Here is a 14,652-nt window from a genome sequence, read left to right on the forward strand (position 1 = left end):
AATAGCGCGGAATAATCAGTCCCACTTACTGGAGGCAATCTGAATGAATCATTTGTTCTAACAGGGGCATCTTTCGTCCACCCGTCTTTCGTCCGCCCGTCATCTGCTAGACGAAAGCTGCGCAAGAATCCCAGCTGCTAATTTACTACGGTAACTTTACTGGGAAATAAAGTAAACTAAAGAGATTATGAAATGGCTGTTGAACATATTGCTTTTTCTATTACAGTAAATATTACACAGCTCCATTTATGCAAGATCCAGTGACACTGGGGCCCAGTGCCAAGCCTAATGATGTGCCCAGTGTGCAGCTAGATATTTGGATTTGCGTTACTGGGTGGCATGTTCGCATAATGCAACCTGGTTTTGTGAGGTACAAACCGGTACAGGGAGGGTGTAGTTTTCGATACAATAAAGAAAAATGGACGCTTCGTGTAGTGCGTATAACACCAGAAGTCGCTGGTTTGAATCCAAACAGCGGTTTCCACAAACTGAATGTCTGCCTGTTATTTCCCAGTTCTGCTTGATAATTTTTTTTAGTCCTCCTTTTCTTCCGCCCGGTAAACTATTCCATTGGCGGCGTACCGACATCCGGCGCCGCATTAGGTCCATCATCACGCTTTGCACTGGCTTCCAGTGGCGATCGGCTTCACAATGCGGTTGTACCGGCCGAAGTCAACGCACGTTCGACTCACACTTCACCTAGCAGTAGCTTGTCCTTGCAGCATGCAGTCGCTGGTTTCTTGTGCCTCTTTCGCGATGCAAGCGTGACGCTTGTGCTGCCGGGGTGATAAGGCTTATCTCAGGCCTTATTTACCTAGCCGAAGAAGTAGCAAGCAACTACTTTGCAGCAGACGACCACGCTTTTCGCGACGCACATCAGCAGAGCCAAGGGCGAGGGTGTGCCAGTTCCACGTGCATATGGGAATCGCCCTGTGTGGGGGGCATTTGTAATAGGAGAGTAATTTATCATTAAAATCTACCCGAACGCGGCCATACTGCTACAGAACAAAGCTGTACGGCTTTCTCACAAGCTTCCAATTTCAAGAAAAATGTGTCCTGGTACTGGTATAGAACCCGTCTACATGTCTTCCTGGTCAGCTCAGTTGGTACAGTGGATAGCCGGTGGCCCCGAATTCGAACCCCGGACCAGGGCGAATTTTTTTAACTGCGAAGTTTCTGTGAAAATTGCAAAGTTTTCCACTGTAGGTGCATGGCTGCGCTTAGGTGGATGCTACTGAGCAATCACTCCAGTATTATGGGCATGGACCACGTCACGGAAGCACTTGGCTGTTGAGAAACTATTAATTTGAATTCGACGCAACGCATGAATAAGGTACATCCAAATGTGTTATTTAATGCAAAAGCCTACGACTACCGATTTCTCGTTCCTAGACGACATCGAGACGAGCCCCGCGAACATGTCGACTTCTCCAAAGATCACAATAGCTCGCTTACTAGGCAGCAGTCTTCCTAAAAAAAAGCGGGAGGAGGGGGGGGGGGGGGGGCTTTACTGCATTTAATTAAAAACCGCTTCAAGTGACCGCAGTCCTCGGCATGCCGAAACCTAACGCAGCGAACAACGTCCAGAAGACGAGACGGCCCGGTTATGCCTCTGTGACGATCACAATGGTTTCCTCACCACAAAGCTGTTTCCTGAGAAGCAAAAAAAAAATCATTTATTTTACAGATATCTGCCACACCGAGTGAGCTCACATTTCGAGCAATTGAGCATACGAGGAATGAAGTGAAATAATGTTCTAAAACTGGGCGTCATGGCCCATTCAGGTTGCCTATGATGAATGACCGCAGTCCACGTAAATGCTTCGTCGCCTTGTTCCCCGGCAGCGGCCCCGTAGGGCGCATCACGTGGCCAGCTGCTCGAGCGAGGAAGCCATGCGCCTGGCCAGGTGCTCCCAGGTGCTCCTCGCCACCTGCTTGACCTTGCCGACGAAGGCGTCCCACTGCTCCTGGATCTGGCCCGCGAACTCCTCTTCCTCATGGCTCCGGGGCGACGCGTACGTGGCGCGCGTCAGCTGCTGCATCAGGTCCCGGCGTGCCTTCTCGCCCATGCTGTGCAGCACCAGGCAGATGCGGTCGGCTGTCGTGTCCGTGCCGTTCACCAGCACCAGCGGGGGATCAGCGCCCTTCTGGGCGGCTGTGGGCGGCTGCTGCCTCAGGGCGACCGCAGTGCTCTGGGCGCCGGCAGAAGGGACCTTGGCAACAGAACAAACGCGCCATGAATAAAAAACATAATACTGTATATTGCCACGCATAAGTCGATGTTTTTTTTTTAAATGTCCTTCCAAAGTTGGAGGTCGACTTATAATCGGAGTCGACGTATAAGCGGAGTCAAAGTCGGCTATATGCGGGGTCAAAAGTACTTTCGACCGAGTCATGGATAATATCACGCCCCGTGCGCTAGTAATTCCATAATAGTTGTCGGACACGGTACGAAAGTGGATCTGCTTAAAAAACGAATTTAATTGAGATATGCACCAAAGGTTTGTTTTAATACGATAGCAACTTGTTATCGACAAACCAGCGGCAGCAGTGGCTCATAAGATGATGATCACGACAGTGTCCTCACAAGCGACGATGAGTCAGAGATGTCTCGTGAACTAATAAATGTTTCTTTACGACTCGGCCCTCTGAAAAACTTTCTGGGCGAGCTAGGACCGCAGGGTGCGGCAGCGTCGACCTAAATTCGGAGTCTAACTTTTTTGCCCAAAGGGGGCTGCGAGTTGGGGGTCGACTTATAATCGGAGGCGACTTATGATCGGTAATATACGGTATACGTTGTCAAGGCGCGACCCTCAACTTTTCCGCGTGCTCTGCGAAACCACTCCGCTTAAGCGAGAAAGAAGGCCCGCGCCACCTTCCAGTTGCGCCTACGCAGCAGAAATGTTTCTTGCGCTGAAGAAAAGCGTGAATCAATGCCTTTTGTACAGTTTTTTTTTGTTGTTGTTTTGTGTACCCATGTGCGGTTCCATGTGCTGAAGATTCCAGCTAGCTTAGAAGAACTGCTTGCTGAGCTAGTTAGTTCATGGCCATTGTTAAGAACGAGTTGCGCACACATAGAGACGAACACAGGAAAAGGATGAACACAAAATAGCGCAGATTCCGGAAACAGCGAAGATTCCGGCACACGAAGCACTACTGGGAAGACCCATACATGACATATCAGCAGAAGGCCTCTTCCCTTTCCTGTGTATTTGACACGGAGAATATTCAACACGATTAGCACATGCTGGGTGATGTTAACACTGCACAAAAAAAAAGCGTATACAGCGGACAGCGGCGACGTATGTATGTTTCTCTGCCTGTTGCGTTGCCTGTGCTTTTTTTACGTGCTGTTACCATTATTCAGGAATAAATTCTCTCATACGTAGTAATGATTGTTTCTAAATGAGTAATTGATTAGCGTGGCTTTTTGTACTTGTTGGTACACAGTTTCAATACACTGTAGCGCAGCAAAAGACGAGGACACAAAAGACGAGAGACGAATACCACGAGCACTAACTTCCAACAAATTTCATTCTCCTGAAGCATCAAGCAAGGTAGATCGCTGGTTGATCCCATTCTCGCATGCAAGTCAAAACCTGTAAGCCTTTCTTTGATAAAAGTGTGGTAATGGGAAAAAAGCAGAGAAAGGGTAACGCGCGAAATCATTCAAGCCGAAAAGATAAATAGGTCAGGATGCGCGTGTGTAAGCACACCTTCCGTTCTCCTCTCAGATATAAAGAGCTCGCTTTTCTAAGGAATTGATACTTTTGGCATATGTGATTCCTGTTTTCTGGCGTATAAATGTGATGCTTCAGGAGAATAAAATTTGTTGGAAGTTAGCGCTCGTGGTGTTCGTCTCTCGTCTCTTGTGTCCTCGTCTTTTGCTGAGCTACAGTGTATTGGAGTAATTGAGCGCTGGGTGTTTCAGACGAGCACACAGAAATAGGCGCTGACTCGAACTAAGTTTACTGGGACATACTTGTGCATTTATTTATAAGGAAGGCAGTGAGCACATGCGCATTCAGCGTAACAAAGCATTGTATGCAGACTGAGGAGGCTAGACAGCATTTTGGCGCCTATTTTTCAAAAGAATCTGATTTGACTTGCTCACAGTGAGACTGTAGTGGTGCTGATGCAAGTGTCGCCTCTCTTCTTGATAAAAATTACGAGGAACTTTAGCGGCAAAAGTGGTGAAAGGCTAAAGCCTGAGTGCTGCATTCTGCTACGCGATTGTTCACTTCACATTCTATTGGTGCAGTAATTAACTGCCAATTAATGGCGCTTAAGCTTCGCCTTTAGGAGTGGAACGCGACAGCGTGTTGTAGCGCTGCCATGGAGTCCACGGAACGCCATCGGCCGTTCGGCGCGATGCATTTCCCGCAACGCTTTTTGAGGAGAGAGAGAGAGAGAGAGAGAGAAAACTTTTATTGCTCTTTCAAGAGATTCGCGGAGATGAAGACTTCTTGGTCGTCCTGCTTGGGCGCTGGCGACTTGAGTCTTCGAGCAAGGGTGGGCCCTCAGTCCAGGGCTCCACTGAGTCGTGCCGCTTCAACAGCGTGCTGTACCAAGGCCCTCTGGACCTCGAGCTCGCTGCTGGAGAGACAGCTCTCCCATTGCTCCTCACTCGGTGGTTGATAATTGTGGAATGCTATGTTTCTTTCGCACTCCCAGGTAATGTGATAGAGTGTAGGTGTACCGCCGCACCAGGGACAGTCTGATCTGAATTGCGTTGGTGACATTTTGCTGTATATGTACAGGTTAGGGAAAGTGTTCGTCTGTAGCCTACGCATTTCCCGCAACGCTTTTTGAGGAAAGGAAATGGCGGTGTAATTCTCCGTGATCTCGGTGGACACCTGAACCGCACCGTACAGGAAGGGAGGAAGTGGGAGTGAAAGAAGACAAAGAGGGCCCGTAATGAAGAAAATGAAAATTGTATTTGAGGAAAGGAAATTACGCAGTAACTGTTTCAGATATTTCGCTGGACACCCGTCAAAATTCGCGCGCAGTGACGTCACGACCATTTCGACCATCTGAAACGCGGACAAATTTGCTAACACGTCTTGGTCACGACAGTATGAGCCATTAGACTTTCGCCTTAAAAATGGTTCAGGTAGTTCACGCCCTAATCTATCCTAGTTAGAATTTAGATTTCCTGAAGTCGAGGCTAACAGTTTTCTTCGTTGTCTTTGCACGAGCGGCAGTGCGCGTGTAGATTCTGGGACGACCCAGATGCTTTTCTATTGCCCCCTGCAGCACGTTCGTTCACACGACGCCAAGTTTGTCGGACATTTACTTCTCACACGACGGGGGCATCTTGTGGCGCACCGGACGTACGGCTGTGCGTGTTTTGTTACACAGCCGGTATGCGCAGGGCCACCACTCCTGACCTTAGCGCACGTCTTGGCCAATTTAAATGGTGCAGAGAAGAGTACACGGACGCCGTACTTGGGGCCAATCTTTTTGAGACTGTGGGCCACCCTGTGCATGTACGGGATACCGCTGGTCTGGCGCTCTCAAGTCCTCCTTGTTTTCTTTCGCATTCCATTGATTTTCTGCAATAGTGTCTCGGCCACTGCTCTCAATAGGTGGCCAGGGAACCCCGCTTTGCGCAGTCTGGCTGCCTCACCATAGATAAACATACTTAATCTATGACTTCACCCTGAAGGGTCGACTGCATCATGTGGGGGCATGACTTGAGGAGGTCAGATTGCAGATCAGGTAACAATAGCCCTCTTGACAGGCTTTGGTTGGGCCGAATCAAAGGACAAAAAATCTTATCGCAACACTATTTCATTTCGATGGAAGAACAGGGCAAAAAGAGGGACAAAGAGTTGGCACACACTAAGAGCGCTTACTGTCCTACAGTACCTACTAGAGTACGCGCTCGCAGCGTGTGCCTTCAAGTGGCTCGTCCTTTTTTTTTTTTGCGCTGTCCTTCCATTAAAATGAATCAGTACCAACATGCCCAATTTTTCACTCTGCCTGAAAACTATTCTTTTCCGAGCATGTTGAACATAATGTTATAGTAGAATAGAACTTAACAAAGGAGCAATTGGCGACATTGCGCCGCGGTTCGCGGCGTGCTGTATTACTCCGCTAGACGATCACTCAGAACAGATTTTGCCTCGGCCCGCCGCGGTGGCTCAGGGGTTATGGCGCTCGGCCACTGACCCGAAAGACGCGGGTTCGATCCCGGCAGCGGCGGTCGAATTTCGATGGAGGGGAAATGCGAGAAGCCCGTGTTCTGTGCGATGTCAGTGCAAATTCAAGAAGCCAAGGTGGCGGAAATTTCCGGAGCCCTTCACTACGGCGGCTCTCATAGCCTGAGTCGCTTTTGGACGTTGAACTCCCATAAAAAAAAAGATTTTGTGTCGTTTGCGTTCATTTTATGCATAGTCGCTCAATATGAGTACCGTCCCGCAAGACTTTGACTCCTTTTCAAGGAGACACCTATTCATAAAGGTGGCGAACAACTGGTGTAGTTATATGCCGACTAATATACTACCGTAAAAACCCGCGTATAATACGATGTTTTTTCCCATAATTAGCGTCCTAAATTTCCGCCTCGTACTATTTGCGGATCGGAACAAAAATTTCCGAAGTTGCTCGAAGTTTTGGTTTCGTTTTTGCGGCGTGGCTACGGCTTGACTTTGCTATTTGCGCGTGGCTACGGCTTGGCTTCGTTACTCTCCACAAACGACGTCACGACGTCGTTCTTTGTTGATCCGTTGGGTGCGCAGGGGGGTCGCGGTGTGCCGTGCGCCTGTTGACAACGCACGTGCTCCGACGTTCTCGGCGCGCGGGCGAGAGCCGGTTGTGGTCGGTTACGTCAGATCGGCGACGCTACGCCAGGCTCAGTTCGGGAGCTCTACAGTCCAGCCGCTCCGACGCGAGGCAGCGCATGCGCAGAACGTTCTTCGTTCGAAAACCGGCTGGGAGAGGAGGCGAGTGGCGAAGGGGGTAGAGGGGAGGAGTGGCGTGGGAGGCGCGCGCGGTGCATTCTGAGTGGGTGGCTTCGGCGCGCTCTCGGCGCGGCCGGCACTACCATACCCGCGCGAAATGCAGCCGGCTGCATTCCACGCCGCGCCGGGCGCCGTCAGACTAGTCAGACTAGGGACCCTAGTCAGACTAAAGTCAGACCGCGCCGGAAGCCGCCGAACTCGCTGGCGATCGGGCGCCGCTGGAGTATAGAGGGTCGCGTTTCGCCGACGTGACGTCGCCGTGCCGCGCGCGCGCGCGCTACGTCGGAGTGTAACCACGCCTTGTGTTAGCTTGTGTTAGTCGTATTATACGCGGGTGAAACTTTTTTTCCCATTTCGCGTCTCTAAAACTTAGCCTCGTATTATATTCGGGTTCGTACTATACGCAGGTTTTTACGGTAGTTTCTGCTAGACATAGACAGAGCGAAGATGCACGTATCTTCGATGCTATCTGTCGATACATTTTTTTGGTTTTGTAGCGAGAGCTACATTACCCGCAGTCTCGCCGTTTCGCTGTGGGCCTTCGGCGCCACTTGTCCGCATTGTGCGGGGAGCCGAGTGACGTCACAGCCGCGCAGCTGGTGCGCCGCGCCGATCGCCTCCGACCGAGAGGAGCCGCCGAGTGACGTCACAATTGCCGACGCCACGCGCCTCCGACCGAGAGAGGGGCTGCGCATGCGCGACACGCAGCTGGCGCGCCGTGCTCTACTGCGCATGCGCAGCAAGGGGAGGGTCCCGATGTATAAATGCTGATGATGCGGCGGTGGAAAAAACACACTATCATGGCGGCCAAGGAGAGCGAGGCCTACGCTGTGCGGCGTAGTAGACGGGAGAAACTCGAGTCGTCGGACCATGAGCAAAACAACTAGACGTAACCAGGGATATACCGTACATCTCGCTACGGATATCCTGGCGCAGCTGAGCTAAGCCACTGCCATTTTTTTTTACTCAGGATACCCTCAAGGCCCCTCAGTTTAAGCGTATTACACGAGGGGTAAATAGCATATACATTGAAGGAGTGCAAACGGCAAACAGAAATGGCGATAAACTCCACAGAACAACTTAAAGTACAAGCATCCACAGAACGAGTTAAAGTACAACCATATTCATAAAAGAAATCAAGTTAGATATTTCCGAAAAAAACAGTTTGATAGCAGAAACGACGCAAAAAGGCCTGAAATGATACACGAAAAGATAAAAATAAAAATACAAACAAGGACAGCAATAAAAAACGCCAGGAAGAAATTATGCATCAATGGTGCAGCAGCAATAGGGTGCAATGCAGGGCAAGATGGTTAGGGAAAAAAAACACTAAATAATAAAAAGTGTTAGATGGCAATGGATGAATAAGGAAGTTCTTGGAATTTATCTTAGATAAATTAATTTTAGTTGCAACATGCGAAGGTAAGTCGTTTCAATCTTTCATAGTGCGGGGAATGAATGATCTCGCAAAATGGTAAGTACAACAGATGACGCGTTTAACTTTGTATGCATGATCATGAAGTGGAAGAATGGCATTCGCGGGGTCAAAAAATCCTCGCGAAGTGGATGATGATACAACTTATGAAAAGCAGTAACGCGGGCTATCTTGCGACGGAAAACTAAGTCTTCAAACTGAACGCAGTTTTAACGCGAGAGCGTTATGGGCCCCGTGTCGCAGAAAAGCCGCTGCCGTCGTCGGCGGCGTTGGCCGTGAGCGAGGAATCCGATATGCATTAATTAATTAATAAAACCGAGTAGGAAATTGTTCCAGTTGGGGAATCGAACCAGGTCTTCCGGAGTGCGAGGCGAGCACGCTAACCTCTCCGCCACGCCAGCTCTCTTTTTTTCTTTCATGGTAATTATTCTACATGGTTATGTACAGAAAGGATATATATGTACGTGGCGCAAACTTGATAGAAACATAACAGAACTAAAAGGCCGGCAAGGATATACAGCACGCTGGCTCCGCCACGCAAGCTCGATGGTTCGGAATGAACACAGGCGCGTGTAATGAATACGATGTTGTCTTAGAAGGGTGCTTTAGAGACATGTACACCCGGCCAAATAAATCTTTAACTGGCTCGGGCGTTGCATCGCTAAATGCACCCTGTAAAAGGTTCTTTTCGGCTACACCGCTGGCATGTTCAGGGTCGTCCACTGTTAGAATGCGCTAGCGCATGGCCGTGCTCTTTGGAGGGTCACTGCGTCCGAAACTGCTGCGCATCGAAGCGAAGTGGCAGATGACGCGAAGCACCACTTCCAGGTACACCTTCTCCTGCGCCACTTTGCTGCGATGAGTGACTGTGTCGCACGCGGTGGCCCTCTGAAGAGTGCGGCCATGCGCTAGCGCATTCTAACTAAGAGTGGACGACCCTGTTCATGGCATTTCGTGGTTCCTTTTTGTTCATATAATGTTTGAGTGGAATACTTGCGTGTTTAGATCAAAGTTATCAGAAATATTCATCGTATGGCACTACAGAGAGCCGAAATAAGCGGAATACGCAGCAATGGTTCTGGTGGCGCATTTGTGCTTACTCTGGTAAAACGACTTGACCGCCATGAAAGGAGCGGTGGCTTACCCAGAGGAGGAGGCCATATGGACCAGTACCATTGCTGCGTATTCTGCTTGTTTCGGCTCTTCGTACTGGCAGTCCCAACAACGAAGTTCTGGCAGAGAACTGCGGCTTGCATTTCAGCGACCTCAAACCCACACGGAGTGCGATGCTTCTGAGGGTTGAGACGGCGGGTCTGGCACGATAGTCCGAGTGCCGGGGAGTCGGCAGCAAGCCAAGGTACTGGTGCGGCAGCTGTCACCGCCGAGCCACCGTCACGACTGATGAAGGGGGACCGGTACATACGGACGTATTTAACTTTAGTAATAATAGTCCTCGTAGCGTTGGTTATGCAGCCCAGCGTCTTGGTACGTTGACGAAGCGAACGCCCCCCGAGCGGTGCGTTTGCTAACGCGGAGTCTCGGGCAACATTAGCTAGCCACAGGTGTTTTCCTCGTCGCAGCTGACATCCCCAGTGGCGTAGGGCTCCACACATACGCACAAACACACGTGTATACACACACACACACTCGCCTTACACACCCATCAGATAAAGAGCATGGAACAGTATTGCACACGAGGCTATAGCATGAACTGAATAAGAGTTCATCTTAAGTGCAATCTCGACTTCACCCTTATATAGTCTTACTCAGAGGTGTTCGGACCTGCGCAGGTAGTGTCCTGCCGATCAGCAAAGTTATGTCAATTATTACTATTAATATTTATTTATTTTATGTGTAGAAGTAATCAAGTTTATGCATGCAACGTTCTGTTGAAGACCTTGATTCATCCGTAAACGGCATAAATAAAGCACTAATTAAGCGCCATTTTTTATGAGCGCACATACGAATCCTCCGAAGTAGGTATGCCTGAACGAGCATATTGCCCTTCTAGCACTTTTTTCGATGCAAGAAAATGACTTTGAGCGGTTTACGAGAGTTTTAACGGGTGCTGCATGCGTTCTTAATATGTAAAATGTGATGCTTGTCGAACTGATTTCATTTAGTTAGGCTTAGAAACGGCTGCCTTGAGACGATTCAAATTAAATTCAATAGAAATTGCTGAACAATTAATGTGTTGACTACGCTCAACAAAAAAATTTTGTTTAGCAGGTGTTGAGTAGGCTCAATATACATTGAGCTCATGTTGGTTTCCAGTTGATTCAACAAGAGCTCAACAAGGCGTCAATGGAAGCTCAGGAGTCATTTTTGTAAGGGAATACAACGAAGGCCCGACTTGCGCTGCGAACATGGGGCTACGGAAGCCATTAAGCTTAAATATCTGTGGTGCGTCAACTCCGGAATGTTTTTTTTTTTTTTCCGGTGCAGCAGGAGAAGTGAAGCGCGGCTTTGAGACGGAGGGTGGCGGCCATTCACGACGCCGCCGCGACGGTGTGGACTCACCTTCCTCGCGGGCATGGCGCCCGTTCCTACAGCCAGCATCAGTAGCAGCACGAGCAGCAGGGACTTCATCACCCCTGGACGCACGCTGGATCGATCCTCCGTTCCCCTCACTGTTCTGCCGAGCACTGCGCAAGAATTAAATTCAATTCGCTTTTCTTTTTGCATCACATACAGGCATGGTGGGAGCATTGGGCAAAAAGCTGCTGAAGGACCGGCGGGCTAGTTGTTCGCTTGCTCTGAAACGCATACCGTATTTACTCGCATATAGGTCGACCCCTATACATTGGGCTCACCGAGAAATAAAAAATATTCGAATATAAGTCGACCCATATCTTTTGAAAAACATGCACATACGATGTAGGAGAACCGCACACGTCATGTGACTTTGATCTCTGAAAAGCGAGCAAATATACAGAAACCTAGGCGCGTACAGAAAGAAATCTGATGTGCAATCAACAGAAGCGTTCAAGATATGAAATCTCATTTTTGAAAAGGTTCACAGATGTATCGCTGGCACAACTTTTTCCTCCTTTTCTTGTGTGGTACGCCTCCAAAGCCCCCCGTGCTTTACTATCACCGCTCCTACCCATTTCTAAGCTTTCTACCACGATAAAACCACAGAAATGAGCGAAAGAGCAATGCGGATACACAGAGCAATTCACGGTGTACCCGCATGATGATGATGAAGACCTGCGTCACGAATATAGGTCGAGGTTTTTTTGTCACGAATATAGGTCGATAACAAATTATGGGCAACATTTCTGAAAAAAAAAAAGGTCGACCTATATGCGAGTAAATACGATATCTTAACCGCGCAAACAGAGACCAGATAAGGCGCGCCTTGACCTGCATCTTTGCTTCGTTCGTGTTCGTTTGCGCGGGTACATTCCAGCACAGCCACGCATGCCCCGTGCGACCATTACAAGAACGCTAACATCATCTTAGCCATGAGAAAGGCTACGTCAAGGACTTGAAAATTTACGAATCGATCAGCTTATTGTTCGTTGAGTACAGAATATTTACTAAGGCAATCGCTAATATAGCCAGGACAACGTTACACTTCAATCGACCAAATGATCAGGCAGGTTGTCGTGAAGGGTACTCGACAATAGACCATATTCACGCTATCAGTCAGGTGATAGGGAAATGCGCAGGATAAAACTAACCCCTATATGTAGACTTCGTAGATTACGAGAAAGCATTTGACTCAGTCGAAACCTCAGCAGCCATGCGGGCATTACGGAATGAAGATGTAGATGAGCCCTATGTAAGAATACTGGAAGATATCTATAACGGCTGCACATCTACCATAGTACTCCACAAAGTCAGCAATAGAATTCCAATAAGGTAAGGTGTCAGGCAGGGAGACATGATCTGGCCAATGTTATTCACCGCCTGTTTACAGGAGGTATTCAGAAGCCCGGATTGGGAACGGTTGGGGATGAGAGATAAGAGGCTATGTAATGCGAAGACAAGATTCAAAGGCAAGAGGGTATGTAATGAGAAGGCAAGTGTGTAACGCACTAGATTCCACGAAAAGGCAAGCGTAGCAGGCAGCGGCAGAAGATTAGTTGGGTGGATGAGATTAAGAAGTTTGCGGGGATACGGTGGCAGCAGCTGGCACAGGACAGGGTTAACTGGAGAGATATTGGGAGAGGCCTTTGCCCTGCAATAGGCCTAGTCAGGCTGATGATGATGATCAGTATTTATACTGCAGTTTTCTTTCTTCATGACACAGGTGACCTAAAGGCCAACTATACGTCACGGCCGCCATTCGGTTGATGAAACCGAAACAACATGAGAGAGGAGATTCAGTTACAAATAATTCAGCGGTCGTCCACGCGGTGATCCACGTACTGTAATGTCTAACGCTCGTTTTGCGAGAAGCAAACGCGCAACAAGAATTAGGTGGCGATACTCCTTTAAGTGCTTGAAGTTATCGGCAGGAGCTGGAGTTTTGGAGAAATTATCAGGCCCTTCTTCTCAGTTGTGATCGTAGCAGAAATGCTTCGCACAACAAGGTGTGGATGCAGGGCGGCTGTTCCAGAGAGGAGCTGAGTGGCCGCACTCACTGCTGAGTTACAGCGTAGCACAATCCTACATCGGCTACCGGGATCCGCTTCCGCGGGGAGCCGCTGCGCATGCGCAGACTGCTGGCGGCAAATGGCTCCAGTTGACGGCAAAGTTAATTTTGGAGACGAAGGATACGCTCTATGTTTCAGTTTTAGTGCAGTTAGGTCAGGTGTGAGGATTTTCAACGATATAGCTGATGTAACAAGCAATATAGCTGATCAGGTGCTTACAATATAAGGCCGTGAAATACCCAGAGTGGCTGAATAGAAATACCTCGGGATATGGGTAAACGAAGGGCAGACATGCATGGAAAAGCAAGAACAGTCTCTTAGGGCAAAATGGCGAAGAGATGTCTAGATAATGAAACTTGGTATTCATGATGGCACATATTTCCTGTTGATTTAACACTTCGCAACCATCAATTATCCTTTGCAAGAAGAGATAAACTATTAATAGTTAGTGCACATATGTGTACGTTTCGTGCGGTCTTCGCTGTCTGTCGTTTTGTTTTCGCGCCTGTTAGCAATAATGTCACAACAACCCGCCCAACATCACGGGCTAAGCGAATCCCGCTCATAAACCTCACAACTGTAAGGCTCGCCCGTGTCGCGGTCGGCGAGTTTCTGCAGTGGTTCTTCAACGCGCATCGTAAGAAAGTTTGTGTCCTTTTGTTTCAGTCAAAACACAGCCGCTGCGGCTGAGATCAAACGCGTGGTCACGTGCTTGACATCAGTGGGTTAGCAAGTAAACAGTCGCGGTCTCAACGTACAGCCTTTGTCAGAAGTTTAGAGCCCAGCGGGTTTGCTTCTGGGCCACACTGCTTTGCTCGTAATGCGTCCTCAGCGTCTCAGATCTCCTGAAGGTAAGAAGATTTTTGGCCCTGCTCCCTCCGATGCGTGGGACTTCCATGAGTCCTACATAAACGTCACAGTAGTGCTCAGAAGCAAACCCCCTGGGCTGTAAACTTTTGACAAAGGCTGTACTTTTCACATTCAGGATGAGCATTTTCAGAGTGCCCTCAAATAGGACCAAGCTTTGTAAAAGAGCACCCACCTTCCGAGAGAAGTGCCAGCCACTGTGTCGCCTATCCGCGGGCCTGTCCAAAGTGTTGTGCCGTCGATCCACCACTCGCGGACCGGCACCCGCGCAGGGGTCACGGCGCGGTCGCCTTCCGATGCGCAGTTCCTGCGGACGCCGTTGCGCCTCATCGCTCGGCCACGCGTCGCTGGTCGCTCACGCGTCCAACTGGCAGTTGAAGTTGCAGCGGTTCCGTTCGCAGAGCGGAATAAAGGTTTCGAACAATTGTGGCCCGAGGCACTGAGAAGCTTCCGGTAACTCCAGCTATAGCCATACGGTCACCGCGCACAAACTCTTCGTGGCGTTTTCGCCATGCTGTCAACGTACAATAAGTGCTCCCGCTTTCCCGGAGTGCCGGGCGTCGCGGACATTGTTTACGCCAATCACGGACACGGTCTCGACCCTGGTGCTTGAGCACAGTCCGAGGAAATTCGTGCCCTCTGGTTATTACGCGGCGCAGCGCCTTGCCAAACGTCTTTTGGGAAAAAGATCGTCCATTATTTGAGCAGCTCTCAGATTCCGGTTAGGAGCCAAACAAGAGGTCGGGAAAACAAACTGGGCGTTTTATCGCGCCGCTTCCAT

The 14,652-nt window shown here is 49.3% G+C and overlaps 1 pseudogene; it reads right to left on the bottom strand.

Annotated features, from left to right (window-relative positions):
- Nucleotides 1–1,821: 1,821 nt before the first annotated feature.
- Nucleotides 1,822–14,201, bottom strand: LOC149344764 (uncharacterized; annotated as a pseudogene).
- Between the last annotated feature and the right edge of the window lie 451 nt (nt 14,202–14,652).

This window comes from Amblyomma mixtum, chromosome 5 (assembly GCF_055824585.1).
Source record: "Amblyomma mixtum isolate Tamu chromosome 5, ASM5582458v1, whole genome shotgun sequence".
In the NCBI taxonomy this organism is placed as follows: Eukaryota; Metazoa; Arthropoda; class Arachnida; order Ixodida; family Ixodidae; genus Amblyomma; species Amblyomma mixtum.